Source organism: Catharus ustulatus, chromosome 9 (assembly GCF_009819885.2).
Source record: "Catharus ustulatus isolate bCatUst1 chromosome 9, bCatUst1.pri.v2, whole genome shotgun sequence".
NCBI classification, from domain to species: domain Eukaryota; kingdom Metazoa; phylum Chordata; class Aves; order Passeriformes; family Turdidae; genus Catharus; species Catharus ustulatus.
In genome coordinates, this window is record NC_046229.1 from 32908032 (window position 1) to 32925433 (window position 17402).

The window sequence follows — 17402 nt, forward strand, 5'->3', positions numbered from 1 at the left end:
AATCCAAGGTATAGGGGGAATCAAATTGGCAAAAATATCAAAAAGCATCGTGCAAATTGAGGGGCCGGATGGAAAAATAGCTAGTGTCCGTCCATTTGTTACAGACTATAAGTGCCCCCTGTGGGGAAGAGATACCATGTCTCAGTGGGGAATGAAAATGGTAATCCCCAAAAATTCTCAGGATTTTTAAAGGCGGCCACTGGGGAGCGCCCTGCCCACAAATTGACATGGTTAGATGATTCTCCAATCTGGACAGCTCAGTGGTCGATGAGTAAAGAAAAACTTAAGGCGCTGGAGGAGCTTGTAGCAGAACAATTGGCAAAAGGACACATAGAAGAAACTACAAGTCCTTGGAATTCCCCGGTATTTGTAATTAAGAAACCAGGGAAGGACAAATGGAGATTGTTACATGATCTCCAGGAAATAAACAAAATTATAGCAGACATGGGATCACTTCAACCAGGGATGCCCTCTCCAACGATGCTCCCTCAAAATTGGAAATTGGCAGTTTTAGATATTAAAGACTGTTTCTTTCAAATCCCTTTACACCCAGCAGATGCTCCACGGTTTGCCTTCTCTGTTCCTACCATCAACAGAGAAGCCCCAATGAAGCGCTACCACTGGAAAGTGCTCCCTCAAGGGATGAAGTGTAGTCCTTTCATATGCCAGTGGTATGTGGCCTCATTGCTGTCTCCAGTGCGTGCTCAGAGAAAGGAAGCTATCATCCTACATTATGTAGATGACTTGCTTGTGTGTGCCCCCGATGACTCTATACTCCAACACACACTTGACCTAGTGGTTAAGGTTTTAACCTCTGCTGGATTTCAATTGCAGGTGGATAAAGTCCAAAGGATGCCACCTTGGAAGTACCTGGGCCTGGAAATCACTGCAAGGACCATTGTTCCTCAGAAATTGGACATTAATTGTAACCCAAAGACCTTAGCAGATCTCCATTCCTTGTGTGGGTCTTTGAATTGGGTTAGGCCCTGGCTAGGCCTCACTAATGAGGACCTAGAGCCCCTTTTCAATTTATTGAAGGGGGAGAGAGAGCTGATTTCTCCCAGGGAACTGACCCCAGAGGCAAAAACTGCAATCGAAAAGGTACAGAAAGCTCTAGAAGAGAGGCAGGCTCATCGCTACAAGCCTGAACTGCCTTTCAAATTCATAATTCTGGGAAAACTGCCACACTTACACGGTTTGATATTCCAGTGGATCGAGGGGCAGAGAGATTCGCTCTTAATCATAGAGTGGGTCTTCCTCTCCCACCAAAGATCCAAAACCATCACAAAGCCACAAGAACTCATAGCTCAGCTGATTCGTAAGGCAAGGATGAGACTGTATGAGCTGGCAGGTTGTGACTTTACATGTATTCACCTTCCAGTCAAACTCTCTGAGGAGGGAAAGAACTCTCCTGAGAGGCTGACAAAGGAGATGTTCGAGCACTTGCTCCAGAGCAATGCCAGTCTCCAGTTGTCTCTGGACAGCTACAGTGGACAAATATCAGTCCATGCCCCGTCTCACAAGCTGTTCAATGAGGAATTCCACCTCATTCCTTGCGAGAAGAGGAGTCGGAGACCACTCAAAGCTCTCACAGTGTTCACAGACGCTTCTGGGGCTTCCCACAAGTCGGTGATGACTTGGAGAAATCCTCAGACTCAGCATTGGGAAGCTGATGTTGAATTTGTGGAGGGTTCGCCTCAGGTAGCTGAACTGGCTGCAGTGGTAAGAGCTTTTGAGAAGTTCTCAGAGCCAATCAACTTGGTAACAGACTCAGCTTATGTAGCGGGAGTAGTGTCCAGGGCGGAGCAGGCAGTGCTCAAAGAGGTTGACAATGAGCAGCTTTTCAGGTTGCTGTCAAAACTAATCTATCTGATTTCTCATAGAGAACATCCATTCTATGTGATGCATGTGAGGTCACACACCGATTTGCCAGGTGAGATCGCAGAAAGGAATCATCAGGCAGACTCCCTTGCCACCCCAGCTGAACAAGCACGCCTCCCAGACATCTTCCAACAGGCAAAGCTGAGCCACCAGCAATACCATCAGAATGTGCCAGGTCTGATCCGTCAGTTCAAGCTAACACGGAGTCAGGCTCGAGCCATTGTGGCCACCTGTCCCAGCTGTCAGCTCCAGGCCATGCCATCGCTAGGTGCAGGGGTTAACCCCCGAGGCCTTGGCAGCTGTGAGGTGTGGCAGACAGACATCACACACATTCCCAGTTTTGGTCGCCTCAAATATGTTCATGTAAGCATTGACACATATTCAGGTGCGGTTTATGCCTCTGCCCATGCAGGAGAAAGAGCTGTGCATGCCAAACAACATCTAGTGCAAGCCTTTTTCAGTATTGGGGATCCCTAAGGAAATCAAAACAGATAATGGCCCAGCGTATGTGTCCAAGGAGTTCCTGGAATTTGTCCAGCAGTGGGGAGTGGAACCATAAGACTGGCATCCCCCACTCCCCCACAGGCCAAGCTGTGATTGAGCGTGCACATCAGACGCTCAAGCAGGTTCTGGCTAGACAGAGCAATTCAACTGTGTGGATGTCTCCACAGCAGAAGCTGTGTAAAGCCCTGTTCACTATCAATTTCTTGAACTGTTCATTTCAAAACATGAATCCTCCTGTGGTTCGTCATTTTAACAGTGGCAAACAGTTCAAGCTGTCTCAGCATCCACCAGTTTTGATTAGGGACCAGAAACCTGGGAAACCAAAGATCCCTATGAGCTTGTTACCTGGGGATGTGGTTATGCGTGCGTATCCACTCCCTCAGGCCCTCGGCGGATTCCCCAGAAATGGGTGAAGCCTTTTGTCCCCAAACAGCCAGCTCCAGCTGAAGAGGGAGAGAAGCAAGTCGCAGTTGCTTCGAAAAGAAGACGCCGCCGGAGAGGAGAGAGAACCAACACAGAAGACAACCTTCCGGCAGACTCAGAGACTTTTTAACATGTTTTAAAATGTTTGTTTTCCTTTTAACAACCTAATACCTTTCTCTCTTCTTTTAAACACAAAAAGGGTGAGATGTTGTAACCCAATACCCTACTGTTTTAAGAATGGTATGTCCCTTTAACCCTGTAACCCCTGCAAGACCAATGGACTGACCCCTGCGATGGGATTGGCCTGAAGCCAAGGCTGACCCCTCCCCTTTCCTGACCCTTAAAAACCTGTGCCCCGGTTTGGAACTTCCTCTCTTTATCCTGCTCTCCCGCTCAGACCACATGGAAGCCTAAGAATAAAGCAGAATACCAACCCTGGGAGAAAGAGCCTCTAATATCTTTCTGTTCTACATGAAGCAGCATCCAAGGCCAGCTCTGCAGGTATCTGGGAGCAGGCCAGGCCCCAGGGTGCTGTTTCAGAGCCATATAATTTTGTACTGCTGGACACAGAGCAAGGAAGACAAAACAGGTGCGGTAACTGCTTGCATGTCCTGCCATTCTTGGTACATCGGTAACCATATCTGCACATCAATGCCAAAGTGGCTGAGCTTTGGCAGGGTCAGTCATCCCTCTGCCCTGCACTGACTGAGATGGGCTGCTAGTTTCTGTGGAACAGCTGAGTGAAAAAAAATGGGTGTCCAAACAGTGCTACTCTTACTCCTTCCTCTCATGGGCCCTGCTGATTTCTTCACCTCTCATCCTTTCTTTCTTTCCAAGGATGGGCCTGAACTAGCAAGTGGGAGGGTGCCCAAATCTGAGGTTTTTCAGCTGGGGTTTAGGTCTCCTCCTCACAGCAACAAGAGCAGGGCTCTTCCTTTGGGAGCAACAAAAGCACAGCCACTGCCTCGGCAGAGACTGAGCCCAGGCAGAGTATGGTATTCCTGGTTTTTGTTTTCTCAAGATCATAACATCTTACCCAAGCTATTCTGAGAATTAACAAAAATAACCAAACCAAACCAAAACAAAAAAAATCCCAAACAAAAAAAACCCCAAATCACCTGCTCAAAATCTGTGAAATGCAGCTCTCTGTCACTTTCAAATTCCTCCCACTGTTAGAATCTTTTCCCTGCCCAATTCTCAGATGCAAACACTACACTAGATTTCAGGAGTCCTAAGGTTGCCTCACAGCACAACAGCCTGCAGTAATGTGGTGCTTTGATGACAGCCCTGCAACCCATGACCTTTACAGAGAATAAAGTTTTTTGTTTGGTTGGTGAGGATTTTTTATTTCACTGAACTACTAAATATATCTTAGCAGCCTGAGCAGTGAAGGTCTTGCAGATGCCTCACAAATTAATGGAACAGCATTTCTTATTCTGCTGGAGGCTCTAAATTCCAGGGCACAAATGCACAACAGCCACAGTGTAATTTACCACACACCAGCTTAGCCGCACTGTGATTTACCACACATTAGGTGCAGTAAAAGTTGTGATTTTCCACCTGCAAGTACTAATCTCAGCTCTTCTGTGAGATGAAAATACATTACTTTTCATTTTAATGAAAGATGGTGAGGCTTGTTTGTGCCACCCTAGAGCAGCACATGCTGGGAATTGGGAAGCTGAATACAGTAATTTCACGACTATAAGGCGCACCCTTTTGACTAAAATTTTCCCCCGAATCCGGAAGTGCGTCTTATAGTCTGGTGCGCCTTATAGGGTGTACAAAGTTGCAACATTTGCCAACCCGGAAGTGCGAGTCGCAATGGGGGGGCGGTGCCACGGGAGTGCCGAGTCACAAGGGGGGGCATTACTGGCCAGCCCCCTGCCAGCCCCCTCCACGCGGGCTGGGTGTCACCAGCCAGCCCCCTGCTACAGCCCCTGCAGCGTCGGCTGGGTGGCACCAACCAGGCACCGGCCAGCCCCCGGCCAGCAGCAGTCGCACAGCGAGAGAGGGAGCGGCCAGCCCCCAGCCAGCCCCGGCAGCGCGGGCTGGGTGGCGCTGGCCAGGCACCAGCCAGCCCCCAGCCAGCAGCAGTTGCACAGGGAGAGAGGGAGCAGGCATTGCCGCACTGCCCCAAGCTGCGAATGGTCCCGAGCTGTGGCAGCCCTGAGGCCGCCCTGAACTGCAGCAACCCCGAGGTGTGAGCTGTGGCCACCCCAAGCCCCGCCTCACCAGCCGGGGGCGGATGGGAGTGCCGGGCCCCGTGCATGGGGTGGGCGCTTGGGGCTGGGTTTAAAGGCTACACCAATCTGTGAAAAATGTTTGCAAATTGAGCACATGCCAGTAAACTCCACGGGATTCTGTTACTAATTCGTTACTTTGTTGCGCACAGCACGGATCTTCATGACAAAAAAAAAGTGCACCTTATAGTCCGGTGCGCCTTACGGTCATGAAATTACTGTAATCACAGCTCAGCTCATAGCAGTATGAGATGCTCACCTATGGCAAGAAAAACAGGCAACTTATTTTCTTTTGTGATATGAAAATCACATTTGTTCTTTAGGTCTAACTGCATTGCAGCTAGGTATAAACTGTGCTGCTCTGCACATGCAGTGCTTTTTACTATTGAACTCCCTGCATGGTCCAGGAGCTGCCCAGACAGTCATCTGCACCAGTAAGAACATGGGCTGCCTCAAGACAATGAACCAACATGAAAGCAGGGGATTGACTGAGCTTCATCACTGTTTGACTGATCCCCTCATGTGAGAGCTTCAGACAGTCCTACAAATTACCCCAGGCATCTTCTGTTATGTCTAGTCCATTTAATATGCTTCAGTGTGTTGGTTAACATCTGAGTCGAGCACCCCAAACATTCCCTTCGGTCATTTTTGTGAAGAAATGCACGTTGCACATACATAAGACTATTTGTCAATAGTCAGTAGAAACTACTTCTGTACTCACACATGGATGGCTGGATTGTAAAAATTCATTAAGACAGTGGTTTGATGTAGTTGATGATGGAGACAGGAATGCAATGTACACACATTTCATGAAGCAACAGCACAATTTTATTGATACATGCCTCCCCTTTACAGGAGCTTCAAATTTCGTGTTCTTACAGATGTGATTGGTCAAAGGTCTTAATTCTGCTCAGCTCACTAGCCAATGATATAGGTGCATTCATGGTTCAAAGGGATTGGCTGGGGTTCCCTTGTTTGAGCTTGAAATCAGCCTATCACTTTCATATTTGTTTACTCCTTGCTCTCTAACAACCAGACTGGTCCAGATGGTGTCTGTTAGGCCAAATTACAGTAATTTCACGACTATAAGGCGCACCCTTTTGACAAAAATTTTCCCCCAAAACCGGAAGTGCGGCTTATAGTCCGGTGCGCCTTATCTGATGTACAAAGTTGCGACATTTGCCACCCTGGAAGTGCGAGCCCGCCGGCATCGGGGCGTCCCCCGCACGGGGTGGCCCCGCTGGCATCGGGGCGTCCCCCGCGCGGGGCAGGCCTGCCGGCATCGGGGCGTCCCCCGCGCGGGGCAGGCCTGCTGGCATCAGGGCGTGCCCCTGCACGGGGATGGGGAAAGCCGCCGGAATCACAGCGGCCGCCATACGGGGCGGGGGTGAAAGCTGCCGGAATCAGAGCGGCTGCCGCGCGGAGAGGGGGAAAGCTGCCGGAATCAGGGCGCCCCCCTGCGCGGGGATGGGGAAAGCCGCTGGAATCGGAGCGGCTGCCACGCGGGGAGGGGGAAAGCTGCCGGAATCACAGCGGCTGCCGCGCAGGGAGGGGGAAAGCCGCTGGAATCACAGCAGCTGCCGCGCGGGGAGGGGGAAAGCCGCCGGAATCACAGCGGCTGCTGCGTGGGAAGGGGGAAAGCCGCTGGAATCGGATCGGCTGCCGCGCAGGAAGGGGGAAAGCCACCGGAATCTGAGCAGCTGCCGCGCGGAAAGGGGGAAAGCCGCCAGAATTGGAGCGGCTGCCGCGCGGGGAGGGGGCAAGCAGCCAGAATCGGGACAGCGGCGGCACGGGGCAAGCCTGCTGGCATTGGGTTACCCGGAGTGCCAGGGGACTCCCGGAACAGCGAGGCCCTGGGGATGCTGCACGGAGCAGCGGCAGGCATAGCCTGGCCCTGCCAGGTACAGGCAGGCCCGGGAGCCAATGGCTGCCAGGTTGAGGTGGGACCTCAGCCAGCAAGCATGCAGGGGGAGCTGGGGGTGGAGCCTCGCTGCAAAAAAAAAAAGTGCGCCTTATAGTCCGGTGCACCTTATCTGATCTACAAAGTTGCGAAATGTGCCAGCTCCCGGGGGGTGCGTCTTATAGTCCGGTGCGCCTTATGGTTGTGAAATTACTGTACTTGTGTAGCTATAGACCAGCTATACCTATCACAGTTCAAGAAGTTTTCCAATCCAGCTGCCGACTCAGCTGCAAGCATGCTTCCACTGGAGACTCCCTGTCACCAAAGGACAGCAAGTAAATGTACTGTTGGAGAGATTTAATTTCCCACGTGTTTCTTAATTTATGCTGTTACCCAAATAAACATGTTTTTCCTTTCTAACAAACACTCTGCCATGATTATCTGTCTGAAATGTGTATGAGGCCCCTGTCCTGTTGGGAAATGCTTGCAATAGTCACCCTCAGAAATGCTTAGATATGGCTTATGGCATTTCAAGGGCAAAGCATGACTTACACATTCCATGTGGTTATGAGGTTTGAGTTTGGCCGTGATTGACTGTTCTTTGTACTAACAGTAACTTGTCCCTTGCCCTAGAGCCTGTCCATAACAGGACTCAGAGTCTTAAGCTGAGCTGGAGACCTGTTCAGCCACACTAATAAGAATTACATGGATTTTTTGCCCCACTAAAAATGTGTGCTAAATAGAAGAAGTTTTACCAAGCAAGTAAAACTGATGAAGGAGTTTGAATTTCAAACTCAGCTCTCTCCAGTGCACCTGTCACAGCTCTGGTGCCTGCCTTCTTGCTCCTCTGGGGTCCTTTCTCTGCCCAGATGTCAGTGACATATTCCATATCTGGCTTCAGATCCAGTAAGATGATCATGTCATTTTCACTGCCCACCTGTATTTCCTTGGTGACTCCATCAGCCAAGGTGTATCTCCTCATGTACCTGTCTAAGGGAGCCTCCACTTTATTCCATGGGACAGTGGCAGTATATCTTCTGTCACTTGTCATGGCATGTTAGGAAGAAATTCTTCCCTGGGAGTGTGCTGAAGCACTGGAACAGGTTGCGCAGAGAAGCTGTGGTTGCCCCATCCCTGGAAGTGTTCAAGGCCAGGTTGGATGGGGCTTGGAACAACCTAGGATAGTAGAAGGTGTCCCTGCCCATGGCAGGGGGTTAGGTTAGATGATCTTTAAGGTTCCTGCAAGCTCAAACCATTCCACATACACATTTCCTTTATTTTTGCTTACTGCTTTGGCCAGCAAAAACACTCACTTAGGTTCCCCCCAACAGCCTTTAAAGAAAGGCATCCATGAGAAACCAGGAGAAAGAAGGAATGTTCTACCATTTAGATGAAACTCTCCATTTCTTTCTGCAGGCAGAGCTTGCAGGCTACCTGTCTTGCCTTCCACAGATACCAACTTGAGGATTACCTAGATCTAGAAATAAAACAACACACTTTCAAGACAATGTTAATATAGGAGGTAATATAAAAGCTGGTCTTCAATTGGAGGCCTCCAGGTGCAAGTATGGAAAAATGCCCACCTCACATACAGCAAATACAGTTTTATAAATTTAGTAAATTAGCATAATTGACAAGAATCACCAATTAGAAACACAGGTAGTTCCCCCTCTTGGTTAAAACTCTTCTGGAACCCCTCTTCTTCCAGTTCCTTATAGGAAAGTGTCTTGGGAGGGTAGTTCATCCTTGGTTCCCAGAGGAAGCAAGATTAGGGCCTTTGGAATGTGTTTTGTCTTTCTATCAGAGTAGGAAAAATGCTGGAGTAAGCCAAGAAGTATATAACTATACAGCAATAGTCTACAGAGCTACAAATACATGAAGAATATACAAAAGCAAAAATCATTTTGGCATCAACCTTCTGGCTTGCCCTCTCCCAGCTCCAAATACAGTGCCTACCCATTCTCTGCCTCCACTGTCAGCCATCTGCTGCTCCTCCCTTTCTGTGTTCCCTGCAGACCTGTCTCTCAGACTCCCCCAAGGTTCTGCTATTTTAGCTGATGAATCAGAGCTTGGTGGTAACTCTTGAAGTAGCTGGTATTTGTTTACTTGCAAAATTCTGGGGGTTACATAAGAATATGAGTATTAGGGTTATTATTTTCCTTTTTTAATAAGTTTTGCAGCCCCCATATCTGTGAAGAACAGCTTGAAAACACAAGTCAAAGGTGTTCCAAATAATCAGAGTCTACACAGGGCAGAAGAAAAGCCTTAAAATGATAATGCAGAGGTTGTGGGTTTTGTTGTTTTAAATAAATTTCATTTTAATGGAATAATTTACACAACAACCTCAGGAATGTCAGGCCTGATATGGAATTTTTCAGTCTTTGGAAGCAGCATGCCTACCCTTCTGTAAGATATGAATTTCAGAAATTCCAGAAGCTTGGAAGTAGAATGAGAGTCTTCAAGGTCACTTCTGCAATAGAAAAGCTCAAAAACATTCTGCTATTTTTCTTTAAGACACTCAATTAGCCAACAGAGTTGTTATTCCATACATAGGCTAGGTAACTACACTTATCCTGTGTCTGGATGGAGCTGTAGTCGAGGGTGAAGTTATTATAAAAAAACCAAAGCAAAGGACTGAACTAGGCCTAGGATTTAGTGTTTAATACATAATGTAGGCAAGCTCAAACAAAGTATAAGCAGACCTGGCTGTAGGTCATGCACGAAGAAATAGTCAAATCATGAACCTTTTGTGCTGGAATTTTGAAAGATCTGTCCCCAAACTCTGAAGTAACATCACTGCAGTAAAAGCAACTTTCCACACACCAGTCCTGCCAGCCACTGAGAATGGTTCCCCTCTGTGTTGTCTTTCACAGTTATGACCTCATGTTCTGTTCCAGGTTTCAGGCCTACAAAGAGCAAAAGGGACCATTACCAACAACTAGGTAAGATGGCATTTTTTCTTGAACAAAGCTGTTTTGTTTAGTTTATCCAGCTCCGGGTTTGTTGCAGAAGGGAATTTACAGTTTAGACTTCTATCCAACTTGCTTTTTGTCTTTTCAATGTTTTGATAGCACCTTTGATCTAGGCTTGCCCTTAGGGTAGGCATAGTGACTGCTGCTGGTGGGGACTTCCATAATAAAGCTCGGAAACAGAAGAATGCACATTTTTCCTAATAAGGACAGAATTAAATGAATTAATATGCCTGGAAACTTGTTAACTACAGAGCATAGCTTTCTCCCTGTGCAGACACCCCTCCTTATGTGATAGGGGAGTCCAAATAGATCTCACTGGACATTCATACATGACAGAAGAATTGTCTCACTCTGATTACAGTAATTTCACGACTATAAGGCGCACCCTTTTGACTAAAATTTTGGTCCAAACCCGGAAGTGCGCCTTATAGTCCGGTGCGCCTTATATAATGTACAAAGTTGCGAAATTTGCCAACCCGGAAGTGTGAGCTGTGAGCCAAGCCGCGCAGGGTGGGCAGGACCGGGCAGCCCCTGGTCAGCAGGAGCCACGCGGGGTGGGCAGGACCGGGCAGCCACGGGCAGCCCCTAGCCAGCAGGAGCCACACAGGGAGGGAGGGAGCAGGCAGCCCCGCACCACCTCGAGCCATGGTGGCCCTGAGCCACCCTGAACCTCAGCAACCCCGAGGTGTGAGCCGTGGACGCCCCGAGCCGCGGCGGCCCCAAGCCGCCCCAAACTGTGGCAGCCGTGAGCCACAGCCGCCCCGAGCCCCAGCTCGCCAGCCAGGGGCGGGCGGGAGTTCCGGGGCCCGTGCATGGGGAGGGTGCTTGGGGCTGTGTTTAAAGGCTGCACCAATCTGTGAAAAATGTTTGCAAATTGAGCACCTGCCAGTAAACTCCATGATCGCGGGATTCTGTTACTAATTCGTTGCTTTGTTATGCACGGCACCAATCTTCGCCGCAAAAGAAAAGTGCGCCTTATAGTCCGGTGCACCTTATATAATGTACAAAGTTGCGAAATTTGCTGACTCCCGGAGGTGCGCCTTATAATCCGGTGCGCCTTATAGTCGTGAAATTACTGTAACAGTCTGACTGTCAATCCTTCCTGCTCCAATTTAGAATACCCACAATACTTACCACTGAGGACGTATCTGCTCTTAGGGTCATTGCTTTTGGCGACCATGACTTGCTTTTCATCCATCTCCAGTAGAGATCTGAACTTCAGCTTGAAATAACGCATATCTGTTGGTGGATTCTCCCACTCCACTTCTGGGGAGTACTCCATCTCCTCTGTCACACAGATGAAATTGACTGCAGATCAGACTGGGAAAAACAGCAGAGATATGCAGGGAAGCAGCATCAACACAAAAAGGTAAATAGAAAAGTCAATGCTCCTTCCCTGTCCAGTTTCCTGCTCTGAGATCCGAGACATGTTCCTCAGCCAAACTGAGGAGTCAAGCAAGCACAATCATTACTTTAACAGGTTTAGTTTTATCGATGGTAACAGTCCAGCTCTGGCCTTTGCTGGCTCTTAGCTCCCACCTGTTGTGCTGGAAGCAGGAAAAAATTCAAAATCACCAAGCTTTTCACTGTCTTTGCCAAGTACAAGCAGATAGCATAGTATTAGCTGCTAACCAAAGGACATTTCAGTTCTCAAGAGATGGCTTCAAATACACAGTCTTTGCACACTCAACCTCAACAGGATCATGCTCATTCAGTCCTGGAAAGAGATGATGAGGAGAACTCACTACTACAGACATGTTTGGACAGCAAGTACAGAGGAATGACATTCTGCCTATTTCAAAGTTCTTTCTGTATAAAGTCGAATAGCATTATTCTTAGTTACATGCTGCCTTTATCCTGCATGCTTCCATTCCTGCTTCTTGCAGCAGGCAACACTACAAATTCCCTGGAATGCACAGGTGTCAACACAAGTAAGATTTGGACAAGAAAAATGGAAAGAGAGGAAATCTGCAGTACATTCATCCCTAATGATCCAAATATGGGAACAGATTCTCCAGAAAACAATGACATAACTCCAGGTTGGAAAGAGAAAGTGCTCTCCAGCACTCAGTTCCCATCACTTGTTGAAATCTAAAGACTTACAACATCTGACTCTTCAAATAATACTACCTGCTCCTAGATGCTTGGGTTCGCTGGCACTCCCCTTCACACATGATGGAAGCGTGACTTTGTGAGATTCCACCCTGGTACCACAATCTCACAGTTGCTCCTCAGAGTCTTGAAACAGACCTTGAAAGAAGTCCATATAGAGTATCCGTTTACCATCAAGTTTACCTGATTTTAATTACAAGTGCAGTCATCCTACCAGCTGCATTTCATTAGCAAGTTTTGTGGTTTGACACTGGCAAAACACCAGCCACCCAAGAAAGTCACTCACTCACCCGCTCCTGCTGCAGCTGGGCAGAGGAGAGAAAAATTTTAAACAAAGGGTTCATGAGTTGAGAAAAGAACAAGGAGAAAACACTCCAAGGGCAAAAGAGGCTCAACTTAGAGGTACAGAGTTTATTACCAATAAAATCAGAGGAGGATAAGGAGAAGTAAAATATGGCCTTGAAACACCCAGCCCCTCCTTTCTTCCCACTGACAGCACAGGGAGACAGAGCATGAAAGTTTTGGTCAGTTCGTCACCCAAGATTTTCTTCTGCTGTTCAGGGAGAGAAGTTGTTCCCCTGCTATGCTGTAGGGTCCCTTCCCATGGGAGACAGTTATCCATGAACTTCTCCAGCATGGGTCCACTCTCACGAGAAGTCCTCCCAAAAAGCAAACCCAAAAGATCATGTCCTGCTGCGATATTGGTCACTCTTCCACAGGGTGCAGTCCTTCAAGGACAGGCTGCTCCAGCTTGGAAGCAGGGCCCCTCTCTCCACTGCGTCTCCCACTGGACCACAGCCTCCTCCAGGCATTCATCTGCTCTGGCATGGGCACCTCCCCCACGGGCTGTAAGTGGATCTCTGCATCCCCCGTGGACCCCCATTGGCTGCAGGGGCACAGCTACTTCACCACAGTCCTCACCACAGCCTGCAGATGAATCTTGGCTCCAGCACCTGGAGTACCTCCTCCCCCTCCTTCTCCACTGACTTTGGTGTCTCCATGTTGTTTACCTCACATGTTCATACCTCCTCCTCTTCTCTAGCTGGAAAATTACAAGTGCTCCCACCTTTGTTTTGATTTTCTTCTTAAATCTGTTATCACAGAGGCATTATCAACCTCTCTAATTGGCCCAGCTTTGGTCAGCAGCATGTCCATCTTCACAGCCATCAGGGATTATGGAAGCATCAGACATAGCGGAAGCTTCCAGCACCTTCCCACAGAAACCACCTCTTTGGCCCCCCTGCTACCAAAAACCAGGCCATGCAGAACGAACATAGCAAGGAGGCTCTAATAGCAACGCATAGATAGATAGCGCCTGTAAAAAGGCACGTGTCAGCAACATGAGTTCAGGTAACATCAGAAGATTCTTCTCACTTGAAAGGCAGCATTCATTCCCACGTGTAGTTCACAGCTTTCACCAAATCCACTGTCACTATGCGCATACCATTGCTTTCATTGAAAACTTTGTACAAAATATGAGACTGTTCATCCTGTCTCGTGATATAGAAGCTGGATGTAAATAATCGAGCTTTGCCATAAAATAATGAAGAACCTAAATAGATGTGGTGTACTTTATTCCTTATCTAAGCAGAGTTCAGAAGAAGGTTATATCTGCCTGCCTCTCTGCTGTTCAACATGTCCTTATACTCTGTTTCTCCTTCCGAAGGAATTACAAAGTATTAATTATACTCTTGCATGCTTCAAAGTACAGTAATTTCATGATTATAAAAGTCGCACCAGATTATAAACCACACTTTCGTTCACAGCGAGGATCCGCGTGTAACTTTCATAAAGTTGCCAATTAGTAGCAGAATCACAGGATCCGGGCAGGCGCCACTGGGCGCTGGGCTGGGCGGGTGCCGCCAGGGCCAGGGCGAGCTCCGGCTCGGCTCAGGGCTGCTGCGGGCTCACACTTCTGGGTTGGCAAATTTCTGAACTTCGTTCATATATTGGCCACTCCAGAGTATAAACTGCACTTCCGGGTTCAGACCAAAATTTTAGTCAAAATGGTGCGGCTTATAATCGTGAAATTACTGTAACTTCTATATGTTCAGACATTCCAGTTACCATGGCAACATAAAATGTCACTTCATTATCTGAGACACATAAAAAGGAACATATTAGTAATGATAAATAAAGCCAGTACTCAGGATGCAGAAATCTAACCTAAACTGGAACAGAAAAGACAATATGATATCTGCAAGAGAGGAGCACTTGCCTGCAGCTATTGAGATGGGAAAAATTTCCCTTTGGACTTAAGAGTTTTTAAGCAGGACTGGAGGTGTAGCGCTCAGAAACAGTAACAAAATGGATTGTGCTACATGCATTAATTCTGTAGTCCTTGCTCACTCAGAGAACAGAGGACACTTTCAGAGCCTGCAAAACAGCTGCAGGTTTTGTGGAAGGGAGAGGATCCAAAGCTGGAGCCAGACAACCTTTTGGGAGAGAACAACTGAGCAACAGTTCTCTGAAAAAATTGCTTTTGCTCACCACCTCCATAAAGGTGCTGCCTCCTGAATCGCAAATCTCAGCCCGCAGGCAGGAGAGAAGAATGCTGGATAGCCACACCATCCTCTACCTCTGGATAGTGTGGAAATGCCAGGAGGATTGAAGTTTTGAGCTAATAACCTTTTATTTAAAAGGTATCTGAGCAGACAGATCAGGCCTAAAACATGAGGGATGATACAGGGCAGATCAGACATGTAAAGTCACTGAAAACCCTTACTGAGCCATACCTGCTCAGTGTGTGCTGGTTACTTCTTCACAGGGTCTGTGAAAGATTAGATCAAGAGTGCCATGCCGAGAATGTGCTTCCAGGGAAAAAGGCCGAGTACTGGAGTACAAACCTGCTGGGAGGCAGAATGAACCAGGAACTGCAGGACACTCCTCAAGGTCTTCTCAGACAAATCCTACTACTTTGTAACAGAGCAGGATAAGGGAGAATTTCCCAAAGACCTCACTTCAAAGGGAGGGCTTTTCAAAGGATTTGCACACATCCTTTGTCTCACAGGTTTTATCCAATCAACTACCTCATCAGCAAGCAGTGCACACTGCAGCAAACACAAATTACCTTCTAATGTGTCATTTGTATGTCAAGAAATAGACTCTATCTCCTCCTTTAGTTACAGGCTCCATGCTCATTTTGCTCTCTCCCTCAGCTGGTGGTTGCTAGGACTATCTTTAACTGTATTCTCACCTCTCCCTAATTCAGCAGTGTTTCCCAAGCAATTCTTGAAGACAAGGACCAGTCAGTCAGCAGCAAAGCCAAACTAACCATGGTGATCCCAGAGCTGGCTTACCTACAGGATTAACTAAAAGTATATGGGAAGGAGAGAAGGAAAGCCAGATTGCAAAAATGCAGAGAGAAGAAACTCCAGGAATGTCTTACCCTGGGAGCAGTTGAGGCCAAAGAAGTCATTGTAAAAGCAGCACACTCCTGTGTCACAGAACCCTTTGCCACTCTATCTTGGGCTGCAGTACAGGATGTGACCAAAAGTATCCTATCACCATCTGTTGAGACCAGGTGGGGGCAGTGATCTTTATCTTTTCACAACCCATCCTTCCTCCAGGGAGGTATCTTCTGCTAATGGCCCATTAAGTCCCACTGTGTGACTGATAAAATTACTGCATCCCATTGGGAGATGCTCCAGCCAGGAGGAGGAGCCAAGCCTTCCCTACCAAGATAAAAACTGAGATTTGATTCACCTGCTTAGCATTCCTCTTGCCCATCAGCAGGAAGAGTCATTTCCCATTCGTTTTATGCTCTGCTACTAGTCAAAAGCCAGAAATCCTCTCCAGCTCAGTATACCTGTCTGCAAGAATCACAGGATTGTTACTAAGACTACCGTATCAACAAGTACATTTGTAATATTAATGATGAGAAATTCAGGTGGAACACATCAGAAAATAAACATCTTAAAAAATATTTAAAACTCAGCAGCAGTTAAACAACACATTTATTCAGCACAATACTTTTAAAAAACCCTCAGGAACTACCCACAGAGTTATTTAACCAGGTGCATTACTGAGCACAGTTCTTAGCTGACAAACCCTCAGATTCTGGACAGCTGCTTTGATTTACTGCAACCAGAAGCTGTGCTAAGAGAGCTGAAACTGGTAGCAGTCTGGAGGATATCAAAAGGCATCATTAATCCTTGCAAGTCTCAGCTGGGGAGGTGCCAATTACACAGGTGATGCTGTTGAGCAAGTGAAGGAGTCAGCCCTGGATGAAGAAATAGTTGCATTCTCACCCATTCCTCCCACATCTGGACCATCTAAGGAACACAAAAGGGGAAGTGCTATACAAAATGTTGCAGAAAATAATGCATACTGTAATATCCAAATCCCGTTTGATCACATCTATTTTATCTGCTCTGCTCATACTCTACCAATTAATTTTACCATCTGGAAAAATAGCAAGTTATAGACAATTACATCAGAGAACAAAGCTTGAAATTCTCCCCTTGCAAACAGTAGAAAGCTACCATGGTAAGTACCTATGAAAGCTGCTGACTGTAGCACAGATAATAAAATTTGATTAGCCAGACAACCTAGCTACTTATTCCAGATTATTGCATACGTCTGGACAGTATAATATACCAAACATCTAAATAAAACAACTAGCACACACAAAAAAAGCAGCTTGACAAATTGAGAGAACCAGCTTCTTGAATGGCTTTTTCAATGTAGCTAATGAGCTGATACAAACAGAAAACTATGAACTCAACATCAAACCATAATGCATGTTCTCCCTGAAATCAGGAAATAGACATATTTTAAATGCTGCCTAAGCGAAGTCCCAGTCAGTGGAACAGGACAGTTTCCCTCACTGAACAAGAACAATGGAAGCAGAATTTCCCATCTGTTTTTATCTTTTTGGGGTTACAATTATCCAGTATTGTCTGCAAAGTGCTGTAACTTACCCAAAGGTTTGGATACGAGCAAAAGTTTCTTCCCCCAGAGGCTGGTGAGGCACTGGGATATGCTCCCTAGGGAAGTGGTCACAGCACCAAGTCTGTCGGAGTTTGGGCAACACTCAGGCACCTGGTGGAATTCTTGGAGTTGTCCTGTGCAGGGCCAGGAGCTGAACTTAGTGATCCTTACGGGTCCCTTCCAATTCAGAATGTTCTACGATTCAAAACTCACAAGCAGAAAAAGCCGTGCAAACCACAGGTAAAAATGTAGGAGTTAGGAACAATCCTAGGTGATAAACAAGTTTAAAAAATCCCTAAGAAACAGAACTAGCTCAGCCTTTAGTAGACCTGCTGGCACATACCTGTCCCGCAGTCAGGACGTCCTGTTCCAGACAACAGCGGGGCGATGCCTCTGCGTCCATTTTCCTGCTCGGACAACTCTCCCTGTCGTTTATAC

The 17402-nt window shown here is 47.2% G+C and overlaps 1 long non-coding RNA gene across 2 annotated transcripts; it reads right to left on the reverse strand.

The window, feature by feature from the left end:
- Window positions 1–8456: 8456 nt before the first annotated feature.
- Window positions 8457–17399, reverse strand: LOC116999983. 2 transcript variants are annotated; one of them, XR_004418679.1, is made up of 6 exons: window positions 17308–17399; window positions 16955–17172; window positions 15738–15844; window positions 12051–12170; window positions 11055–11240; window positions 8457–9854 (listed from the first exon to the last, which is right to left on the reverse strand). It is a non-coding gene; the product is annotated as an uncharacterized LOC116999983 (long non-coding RNA). The 2 variants fall into 2 exon arrangements; XR_004418680.1 differs by having other exon boundaries at window positions 16955–17098; window positions 17308–17398.
- Between the last annotated feature and the right edge of the window lie 3 nt (window positions 17400–17402).